Raw genomic sequence first — 12,547 nt, forward strand, 5'->3', positions numbered from 1 at the left:
AAAAATGGCGCCAGGCAGCAACTCAGTGATTACCTACATGTGCGAGGTCGCTATTCTAGCAATTTGTGACCCCAACTACAAAAATGTCGCCAGGCAGCAACTCAGTGATTACCTACATGTGCGAGGTCGCTATTCTAGCAATTTAAGACCCCAACTACAAAAATGTCGCCAGGCAGCAACTCAGTGATTACCTACATGTGCGAGGTCGCTATTCTAGCAATTTATGACCCCAACTACAAAAATGTCGCCAGGCAGCGACCGTGTGTTAGTAGGTAAGTTAATAGGTTTGACGTTGACTCTTGATGCTTCAAGAAGTATCTAGAACCAAGAATGTAACCCCACGGTAGGTAGTTGTCGGCAGACAGATAAGCGTATCGGCGCCATTCGCCGTATAGCTGATAATTTCCGCTGCAAGATGACGTCGTTACGTAGACGGTAGTGTGGCCTCAGTGACAGCGGGTATCAAGACACGATGGATTATGGCACTCCACTGCTGGACATAGTTATCTTGTAGGGACTTCCACACGCCACGGTCTTGCGTCATCTGAAAATAGTTATTCCCTGCGACTCGTTTGTCCACCTAGTGGGGAGGTCTGACAAAACAGCGCGCGTGAGGGGACTGGCAATGCTGGCTACGGGTGCAAGGTCAGTATTCTAGCAGTTTATGACCCCAACTACAAAAATGTCGCCAGGCAGCGATTGTGTGTTAGTAGGTAAGTTAATAGGTTCGACGTTGGCTCTTGATGCTTCAAGAAGTATCTAGAACCAAAATTGTAACCCCACGGTAGGTAGTTGTCGGCAGACAGATAAGCGTATCGGCGCCATTCGCCATATAGCTGATAATTTCCGCTGCCTGGGAGGACATAGGCTACTTTTTATCCCGAAAACTTTGATTTTCGGGATAAAAAGTAGCCTATGTCCTCCCAGGGATCCCACGGGATTTTTGAAAACCTTAATCCTCGCGAACGAAGTCGCGGGCATCATCTAATTTACTTCAAACCGCTAAAACAGAAAATCTTTATTATGGTGCAACGTGCAGCATGCAATATGTACCACCCGTCATCCCACTGCTAAATATGCAGGAAAAGCAAGCATCACGTACTATTACCGCAACGCAATACCACACAAATCTTGTGAAAAACATTTACCGTGTGTCTTGATTAAATATAACCTCGTTTTATCAGTTGTTTTCCTTGAAAACGCTTGATTGAACTCGAAATTTTGATTTGTCTGGTAGGAGGCTTCTGCCGCGGCTAGCTAGCACCCTAGCAGCAAAGCCGTTCCGTCGCAATACGTTAGCGTTCCGGTACAATGCCATCTAGAAATTACTGCTTAATATGAGTTTAACAAACTGCCATACCCTTACAAGGTTAACCCACTAACATCTTAGACTTTATCAGCATTTGCTATCAGGCATTTGCAGTAAAGAGCTTAAAATATATTTCCCTTGAAGACGCTCGACAAACTCATGGTTATATTAATTTATCTTGAAAACGCTATAAATAGAGCCACAGATCTAACCTTCGTACGGCAAAGAGATCACCGCACTAAGCGATTTTGAACCCAACACACCACGTAATAGAACCCAATTAAACTCTCCACCTCCAAACCTTATTTAACAGATTTGAACTGTCTTTTCTATACGGGCCTGAAATGTGGATGTCATTTGCAAGAGGTTTTGATTAAGCTGTGTGCAGGTAGTTTTCAGGTAAACCCTATCTCTGAGAAGATTTTTCCATTGTGTTTGAATCTAATAGATAGTTTTTTTTTAATAGAGATAGCGAGCAAACGAGCAGGCGGGTCACCTGATGTTAAGTGATTACCGTCGCCCATGAACCGCAAAGATAGTATATTTTGCTTACTTCCATAGTATTATGTCTTATGGAATCTTAATATGGGGTAAAGCGGCAGATATTGGGAGGGCAATACGCGCAATTTATAACTTAAGACCACGCGATTCCCTTCGAGAGAAATTTAAGGAAATAGATATCCTTACTGTAGCCTCTCAATATATTTATAATAACATAATTTTTGTAAGACAAAATATTCTTAGTTACAAGAAAATTGGTGATCTACACAATAGGCTAACTAGAAACAGAAACAAACTTGCAGCTCCTGCCTTCCGCCTCAGGAAAGTCCAAAAGTCATTTGTGGGTATGGGTATTACCTTTTATAATAAAATCCCGCAAACTATTTTGGACTTACCTTTGCACAAGTTTAAAAAATCTATTAAAAATATGCTCCTGAAAAAAGCATATTACACAATTGAAGATTATCTAAATGATAAAAGAGCGTGGATTTGACCTGCATCTCGTTCCAGCAACGCACAAGACTGCAAATACTATTTTATACATGGCATAATTTTGTACCTATATCAAATATTTGAAAAGAGCAACCGCCGAGTTTCTTGCTGGTTCTTCTCGGCAGGAAAGGCATTCCGAACCAGTGGTAGATGCATCCGATTATTCGTAAGCACTTGTAAAAGTTTATACGAATAAAAAAGATTTTCATTTTCATTTTTTTCAGAACATTTGCAGCACCAGAGGAACCGCCGATGCGTTTCCGGTCTTTGTTGAAGCGCACCTGGAACAACCCCACGCTGCGCGCGTTGAGTCAGCTTTTCCTTTTATATACTGAGACTAGCTTATGCTCGCGACTTCGTCCACGTGGACTATACAAATTTCAAACCCCTATTTCATCTCCTTAGGGGTTGGATTTTCGAAAATCCTTTCTTAGCGGATGCCTACGCCACAATAGATATGTGCATGCCAAATTTCAGCCCAATCCGTCCAATAGTTTGAGCTGTGCGTTGATAGATCAGTCAGTCAGTCAGTCAGTCAGTCAGTCAGTCATTCAGTCAGTCACCTTTTCCTTTTATATATTAGGTAAATATAGGTTGCCAAACTTTTCAAAAGCTTTTAAAAGTATATCCCTATACACACATGTCTGTCAAAACACAAAAGATGAAAGTATTCGCTGCTGCTGATTTGGCTGCAATAAATAGTGCCAACTTGCCAAGGAACACTAGTGATAACATTGCTGAAATGTGCTGAACAGATAGAATAGATTAGTATCAACTAGGCAGTCATTTGATCCCGTAAATCATAACTTCACGGCCAAATCAAGCGATTACCGTTCGGGATATTACGTTTCACGATACTGCGGTTGTGTAGTCAAATTAACAGGTTTTAATACTTTACATTTATGTTAAAGTAGCTAAGGTATGTAATGAAATTTGTAGCCTATAACACTCGGGGATAGTGTAGCTATTTACCAGTAAAAGAATTTTCAGAATTGGATCATTAGTTCCATAGATTACCTACTTCTTGGAGGTACCCCTCCTTGTGGGGGAAATTTTCTTATGATAAACGCAACATCCTGGGAAAGACATCGCAATGTGTAGGATTTTTGCCTACTAAAACACCCTCGGTGGCCATCCGAGATCTAAATGAACACATCGGTGCCCCCTTTGCGCGACTCCCAGTAAATACTACCAATTCTACAATTCTAACATCTACATCCTACCACTATCAAGTATCAAGGTTGTCCTGTCAGTATTGCTACTATCATGGCCATGGCAACATTAATTGCGCACTGATGGCTGGATTGCACATAGATAATAATAAATCATGCTATAATAATTAGTTTTAATTTTCAACTCTCTCTCTCTCTCTCTCTCTCTCTTCGTCACATTACTCACCAGCCCACGACTTAATTCGCGTTGATTGAGGATTTTGAAAATCCTATGGGATCTGTTCGATTTTTCGGGATAAAAAATAGTTTGTAACTTTCCAGATTAATAACTATATCTATTCATGTAAAAAATCACGCCAATCCGTTGCTTCGTTGCACCGTGATTGAAGGACAAACCAAAAACCAAATAACACCCTTTCGCATTTATTTACATTTACACCCACACACGCACACACAGACACACATCCACTCACACAAACACACTCACATGCATATGTTGTGAATCACCTACTAGGTATTTTTTCTAGTTAATTATCTTTTATATTTTCATATTATTATATTGTACAACTTGCTTAAATTATTTGGTCTCTTTAAACGTACTGTTATAAATTTATAATTAACAACTATTTAAGTAATCTGTAAAACAAAATTGTAATCCTATTTGGCCTTATTTTGAGTCTGTTATTATGTAAAATTATATTGTATGTATCGCTGTTGATTGCAAATAAACGAATAAAATAAAATGAAAACTAACAGGGATAGTGGTTTTGGCAGAGACAAAACTATCAAAAGCTGATTAACACCAGGTTCGTGTAGTCTAGTTGTAGCATTCTCCGTAAACCTACTGCCATTATCAAGTATCAAGACTATCCGGTCAGTAACAATAACGTTTGCAGCACATGCATTTTGGCGTGACGTGTCATGGACAGGGCAACATTAATTGCAGAACTGATGGCCGCGCATTGATATACAGCAGGCCTAGCATGGGCCGGGAAATTTTCTCCCCGAGGAAAGGATAAAATTTTTATCCCCTCCGATAGTTATTTCCACTCTCCGAGCATGGGCACAGGGTTGGATATAATTATCCCCGGTGATAAGGCGGGGAAAGACTAGTCCTCGGCTAATGTCAAAGTGTTATTATTTTTTATCTGTGCTTTTGATTTTGCTCGTTTTCGTTACTCGTAACTCGTCTGTGGCTACTTTTTATTTTAAAAGAGCTAGAAGCCGGAGCCGTAAAATAGTTTAAAAAAAATTCACAGAAGATTATGCACGTAAGTATTGTTATTGTTTGTGTTTACCTAACCTAACTCCACTTTTAAATTATCCAAATTAAAAAATAATCGAATAGTTGAAATTCCTAGCTATCACAGTAAGTATCACAAAGACAATTTGTGTTAGTCAGTACACAAAATTGAAGTGATAATATATTGATATTGTTAGCGACAAAGAAATGCATAAATTGTTGTTTTATTTGCAGACATTGAAATATGTACTTGAAGAAGGGCACTGACTGACACATACTAAGTATGATGAGGCAGCTCGGGATGTAGGACCACCGGGAAATGTCTCAATAGTGCCGTCGGTCACATATATGAGCACATAAGTGTTCAATATTAATTATCACTGTTGGGCATGAATGCTCAACAGGAATTGGACCTGAAGACTCCATAATAGGCCAGCCAGAGAGATGCGTGTATTAATTTAGTTCTATTAAATGTGTGTCTTGTATAACAAAATCAAAATAACTTTAGGTACCTACCTATTGGAAATTGGAATAGGTAAGTTAGGTACACATCTTATCAACATAAAATATTTTCATTATTGTGTGAGATGATGATAAAACTAACAGTTCTGCACACTGCACTGAGAAGAGCTCAATATCACTTAAAATTGGTTAAGCTAGTATGGTTTGAGCTATTAAACTAACCTAATTTCTTTATAAGCATGTCAAGCCAATGTTTTTTATCTTATGGCAGGAAATCTTTGAAGTGTCGGTGGTGGACTATGGTGAGACTGTCGTTTTACCCACTTTGTACACAGTGGGTACTTTATAAAACCAATAGCCCCGAGTGGTTTTGCTATAAATGCCAATAAATAAATAAAAAGTAAGTAGAGGATATGTACATTTTTGTAATTTGTAAATAGTTATGAATATAGGAAGTTATTCTATGGCAGTGTGGTTTGATTGAACGTTAAACTTGTTACTTCCTTTTCTTAAGGATAATAGCACTACTTTTAGATCTGTTAAGTTAACATCAGAGATTTGTGTACATCCAAATAAGCATTGTTTTAATTGGTATTCCTAATATTATGCCTAAAAGGTTGTGTTTGTTACTCAATCACACAGAAAGAGTACTTAAAGCAAAATTTGTAGGGTTCATTTTGAAACTGTTATTTTTTGTTATAGCAGCAATAGAAATAAGTACAAAATTTCAACTTTAACCTGTTACGTTTCAGGAGACAGACAGATGGAGAGCTGAGACTGTAATAGGGTCCCATTGGTACCCTACAGAACCCTAGTAGTAGTAGTAGATATAAGGATAGGTTTGCACAAGGTGGTTTTAGGTAATAGGTACTTAAAGAAATATATTTTAATGCAAATATGTATTTATTATTCCATCCCTTTTTCCCTTTTATTGTCGGGCAACAGTTAGCAGTCTGGTTTGATCCATAGATATGTGAGATTTCTTTATTTGTTACATTTTCTAGTCTGTCCTTTGGTTGTTCCATTGGAATTCTGAAATATACAATTTATACATTAATGATTTTCAATAATAATAAATTAAGAGTAAGAGGATATACTGAAATGGTCTATAAAGTATAATAGGCTAACATATTTACTCTTACAAAACACTTATGATGAACCATTATAATTTGTAAAGTGTTATTGTGTTTGTGTATCAATATGTATTTAACTATGATATAGGTGTGTATTTTAATTTAAGAATTGTTTTGTTAAATTAGACTCCTGCCTATTTTGTTCAAATAAATGATTTTATTATAATGAGACAATTGTGTTATTTTATATTTCCAATAATCCATACTAATATTATAAATGCGAAAGTGTGTCTGCCTGTCTGTCTGCTAGCTTTTCACAGCCCAACAGTCTAACCGATTTAGATGAAATTTAGTACCTACACAGTTAGCTTACATCCCGAGGATGGACACAGGCTACTTTTTATTCTGGAAAATCAAATAGTTCTCACAGGATTTTCAAAACCTAAATCCACACAGATGAAGTCGCGGGCAATAGTCATCCCATGACCTTGACTTGTATCTCACTGGTAACTACCATCTGCCAAGAGTCTTATAGATGTGAGGACGTAGAATAAATAGAGAATAGCCGCATGTAGGACCTATTTGTAGGTACCTACTACCTACCTAAGTAGGTAACCTAAATTAGGTACCTATTCGTTTGCACAAGATGGTTTTAGGTAATAGGTAAGTACTTACTTACTTTTATGAATCCATCCACCGAATTAATCGGCTTTAGTGCTTCATTAAGCTGCTCGCACAAGTACAGCACATAATATTTGTCCATCCGAAACAAGTGTCGGAACTCAGCGTCGGGAAATTCAAAGGGATTACTTCCATCACTAATTACGTGCTCATGTTATTTTCGTTCTAAATTCTCTATTTCAAAACAATAAAGAAAGCGCGAGACATGTTTTTTGATCTTTTAATAATTGAGTTAAAGTTCTATGAGCATTATACCCACCTCAAATCTCGAGGATAAAATTATCCCTCTCAAATGTCAAAAAAGGACAGTTTATCTTCTTTTATTTGGCCCCATGCTATAGACGGTGGATAAATAGTCCCCCGAGTCCCCGTGAAATGACAAACGGGGATAAACTTCTCCTCTCCCCTGTTGCCGTGCTCTGAGGGGTGGAGAAGTTAATGTTATCTCCTGTCCGGTGGATAAAATCGGGGGATATAATTTTTATCTTCGGCCCATGCTAGCCGTGCTGTAACATGGAAACAAAATCATTCTATAATGATTAGTTCAGGCGACCTCCCTCCTCTATGGCGGATGCAGCGGCCATCAGCGCCGAACAGGCCAAAAGGCGCAAACATGAAAACCTCGATGGGAGCTTCGTATTTTTTTTGTTTTTATTTTATTTTTATTAAAAAGAATATTAGCCATGTTAAATGACTAATATTCCCCTTTCCTCTCCAATTAAGCGTCAGGCTTGTGCTAGGAGTAGGTACGACAATAGTGCAACGGGCGGGGTTTGAAGTTTGAACCGTCGACCTTTCGGTTTTCAGTCCACTCCTATACCGGTTGAGCTATTGAGGCTCTGATATTCGTGCCTTTTGGTGTGGAAACCTTAGGGCCGTGGGACTACTCTAGTATCCTCTAGTTTTTATATGTCATCATCATCATCATCAACCAATAGACGTCCACTGCTGGACATAGGTCTCTTGTAGGGACTTCCACACGCCACGGTCTTGCGCCGCCTGGATCCAGCGGCTCCCTGCTAATCGTCTGATGTCGTCCGTCCACCTAGTGGGGGCTCTTCCAACGCTGCGTCTTCCAGCGCGAGCTCGCCATTCCTGCACCTTAGGACCCCAACGTCTATCTGTTGTACGAACTATGTGCCCTGCCCATTGCCACTTCAGCTTCGCAACCCGTTGAGCTATGTCGGTTACTCTAATTCTCCTACGGATCTCCTCATTTCTGATTTGATCACGTAGAGAAACTCCGCACATAGCTCTCTCCATGGCCCGCTGAGTGACTCTGAGCTTTCTTATGAGGCCCATAGTTAGCGACCATGTCTCGGATCCATATGTCATCACTGGCAACACGCACTGTTCGAAGACTGTTTTATATGTAGAGAAGATGAATGCAAGTACAATATCTTACACCCCCGAGTGTCGAGGCGCCGCTTGCGAGGGATGTGCAGTCATGTCATAATTTATTACTCGCTAATTAATTAATATATCAAATCTGCATCTCCAGTGTATTGTGCAGTAAATCTTAGCACAGATGTTTCTGGAAACATTTCCCAAATAACTTGGCTTTATTCGTTACTAGCTATGCCCCCGCTTGGATTTTCAAAAATTCTTTCTTAGGAGATGTGTACGTCATAATAGCTACCTTGGGTAATTTAATAATTTTTATGCCATCTTTAACTAGTATTATCTAGATTACCTATAGGCTATATGCCCTATTTTGTACAATTATTTTATTATTGTATTGTTCTATGCCGATCTGACTTTCGTAAGCGCTTGTAATAAGTCTAAATCAAATAAATAAATAAAATAAAAAAATACCAGCATGCCTAATTTCAGCCCGATCCTTTCAGTAGTTTGAGCTGTGCGTTGGCAGATCAGTCAGTCAGTCGGTCAGCTTTTTCTATTTATATATTTAGGCTAGAATGGCGACCTCGCACCGGAAGACCCCGCCACTAGGTGGACGGACAACATCAGACGAGTCCCAGGGAGCCGCTAGATTCAGGCGGCGCAAGACCGTGGCGTGTGGAAGTCCCTACAAGAGACCTATGTCCAGCAGTGGACGTCTATCGGTTGTTGATGATGATGTTGATTTAGATAATTAATGTTTGGTTTGAATCGGTTGAGTTGCTACGTCAAAAAGAATTTCATTTTGTAGAAATAAAGTTGTACTAAGTTTTCTTTACAACGCTTTAATATAAAATACTTACAGAGCCAACAAAAAGAACGTGAAAAAACGCCTTCATTTTGTAATTAACTAAGCTCCTCGGTGAAATTAGCGAGATTAAGCACTTAGCCTGATTACTGGACACATAACAGAGCACCGAGTGAAAGGACCTTCATTCATTCATTCATTTATTTTAAACGAAATATATTTTATCAAAAAATCTGAGAACTTTTACTATTTTTAGGGTTATTTAAGAATGTGTTAGTTATTTCTTAAGCTTGTAGGTTGAAAGTCGTATTTTTTTATTTTTTTTTATAAAGAATATTAGCCATGTTAAATGACAAATATTCCCCTTTACCTCTCCAAGCGTCAGGCTTGTGCTAGGAGTAGGTACGACAATAGTACAACGGGTGGGGTTTGAACCGTCGACCTTTCGGTTTTCAGTCCACTCCTATACCGGTTGAGCTATTGAGGCTCAAGACACTCAAGAGACTCAGGAGGTATTAAATTGCACCCACGGATTGAACCCCGGACCTCTTACAAGGCGCTGAGGCTATCACCGCATTTACTATCGAGTTCCCAGTACACAAAGGGGAACGTGGAGAAACACAGATATTTAAGTAAGAACAAGTGCGAGTCACACTCGCGCACTGAGGGTTCCGTACTACAATCGTATTTTATCGACATTTTGTAAGATAAATCATTATGCCTAAAAATAAGTAAAAATCTGTTTTAGAATGTACATGTAAAGCCCTTTCATATGATACCCCACTTGGTATAGTAATCTTACTTTGAAAGTCGAAAATAGCAATATTTGTTCATGAACACATTTTAATTTTCTGCTTGTGATGTAACCACAAATTCACGGTTTTCGGATTTTCCTCTAATGTCTGCTATATAGACCTATCTACCTGCCAAACATGATTCTAGGTCAACGGGAAGTAGGTACCCTGTAGGTTTTTTTGGCAGACGGACAGACAGACAGAGACAACAAAGTGATCCTATAAGGGTCCGTTTTTCCTTTTGAGGTACGGAACCCTAAAAATTATAAGTAGAAAAAACTGGAGTAGGTATTCAGGAGCTTAGGCTGTACGTGACGGAAAGAGGGCAAGAGGGACGCCTGTCACGTGGCTTGACCTACTTGTCATTAAAATTAGACCTTTTTGCCTTTTTTGCGTTGTCCCCACAAACGCGGTTAATCTAGACATGATAGCCTACGTTACAGTACCTACGCGACAGGTCAAGATGGCAATTGGGGAGGTAACCCAATGCTGGCGAGCGCGGGTGACGTGCGGTTTGTGCGGGGCGTTATCCCGCCTCATACCCCGATTGCCATGTCGCGTACTATACTAGAATAGAATAGAATCAGTAGCCTTATTATAAATGCAAAAGTGTGTTTGTTTGTTGGTTTGTCCTTCAATCACGTCGCCACGGTGCGACGGATTGACGTGATTTTTTGCATGGGTATAGATAAAGACCTGGAGAGTGACATAGGCTACTTTTTCTGCCGGAAAATCAAAGAGCTCCCACGGAATTTTTGATGAAGACCTAATTGCACGCGGACGAAGTCGCGGGCATAAGCTAGTAGAATAGGTATATTTTTATTCAAGAAAACTTTTACAAGTGCTTTTGAATCGTCAACTAGTTTAATATGTCGGAGAACAAGGGGATGGCCGACATCAGAAGGTAGTAATTTCAATTACAATCATTTTAATACTCACTTATCACAAGTGAAAACCACAAGCGTAACGTAACGTAGGTAAACCTAACCCTACCTAGCGACCGGCTCCACCATGTCCCCATACCGGTCCCAGACCAACCAGCTAACCTAGCACACCACAATTAGTTCAATTAACATCAACTACAACAATCACGTTTGTCTAATACAAATTGGAACGATACAAAAGGACTCACCCGATGAACAACCTGTCTAGATCGCCAAAACACACTCACAGCAAACTTTCACAACCTAGTAGTATAACCTCAAACAACTGAAACCACATAGGGGCCGATTCTCTAGGCGGTTTTCTAATTTTAAAATGTCTAATATTAGACTTAGAAAGGTGTGTTATTCTGAAAACCCACTTAAATGACAGGTCTAACCTAAAATTGAATTTGACAGCACTAAACTATTCAATTTAGATTTTAAAGAGCAAAAGTTATTCTGTTGCACGAACTAAATGCCTAAATTAAGAAACGTCAACCTAAAATTTTCTAAAATTAGAGTGGACCTCGCGAGGTGCCCACTAAATTTAAAGAGTCTGCTTAAATGGCAAAATGGACGTGTTTTGAAAGAAATATTTTTATTTGAGTTTAGAATTGTTATATTTAAGATAAAAAAAGTGTCTTTTAAGTGTTTTAATTTAATTTAAACTTTATAAAATGGAAATATACGTGGTTTCTCTGGCTCGTCGTTAATTCGCAAAAAATAATTAGGTTGGTTATCTACTTTGTTGTCTAAGAGTATCAGACACCTCCACAGACATCCTGGCGGCTTCAGCAAGGCAAACCTAAGATCCTTAAGTCTCCTTATTTCTTAACTAGCAAGTGGCAGCTGTTCGAAAATCCTGTGGGACTAGGATACTTTTCTGTAGGTACTTAGCTTACCTACCTACCTAATAAAAGTAGCCTATAAGTATATCCTTCACTAGTAAGTGTCCTTGTGAAAAATCTCTGTGCCCAACTAGGTTAGATGCATAAAGGAACATACCCAGAGACAAAAACTTGCATAGGTAGCTACCTAAATATCAGTGTGAACAAAATCTTTGCCAATTAGGTATGCCAAGGTAAAACTTGATGCCTTGTTATCATTATCAATGAGATTAATTCCTACTACCTACTACTTATTGCTAAACATATCAAAAATAAAGCAGAATAAGTGTGGTGGTAGAGTAGGTACTTATAATAAAGTTTAAGTTCTAAAATCTTAATGAGTTCACCTAAAGGTTTATTTATAGGCTTAATTAACAGATTTTACATTTAGTTATGTCTTATACTTACATACCCCTAGTATTGAACTAAGTACTTGAGTAGTACCCAGTTACTTCTTTATTTTCAACTCAGTAGATACCTGCTTGAAAGACTACCTATTACCTGCATAAGTAGGTACTTGCTAACTACAGTACAGTGCAGTATAGACAACTACAGCTAACTGACTTAGCCTGGGTTCACTTTAATCATCTGATAAGTTTTAGTTGAGAAGTACCTAGTAGATACATCTTGTAATTCCTAAACATATCATGATAGGATCTTGTTGAGTTTACCTATATAGGTATACCCATACCCATATGGGTATCACATTTCAGGTTAACTAGCTGACCTGCCTGAGTTGTACCTGCCCCAGCTTTGTTCGGGTGGAATAAGTACCTATGTAAGTATCTGAAAATTATGTCGTAGTGGTCTATATACCTACTTAAAGTAAACGTTCCTTACATGCAAATTCTCAAGTTTTTA

At 38.8% G+C, this 12,547-nt stretch overlaps 1 protein-coding gene across 1 annotated transcript in view; it reads left to right on the forward strand.

Moving 5' to 3' along the window:
- Positions 1–12,547, forward strand: part of LOC117992983 (venom acid phosphatase Acph-1-like) — a 520,874-nt gene that overhangs the window by 397,084 nt on the left and 111,243 nt on the right. The gene's annotated exons all lie outside the window — the stretch shown is intronic.

Source organism: Maniola hyperantus, chromosome 22 (genome assembly GCF_902806685.2).
Source record: "Maniola hyperantus chromosome 22, iAphHyp1.2, whole genome shotgun sequence".
Classification (NCBI taxonomy): Eukaryota; Metazoa; Arthropoda; class Insecta; order Lepidoptera; family Nymphalidae; genus Maniola; species Maniola hyperantus.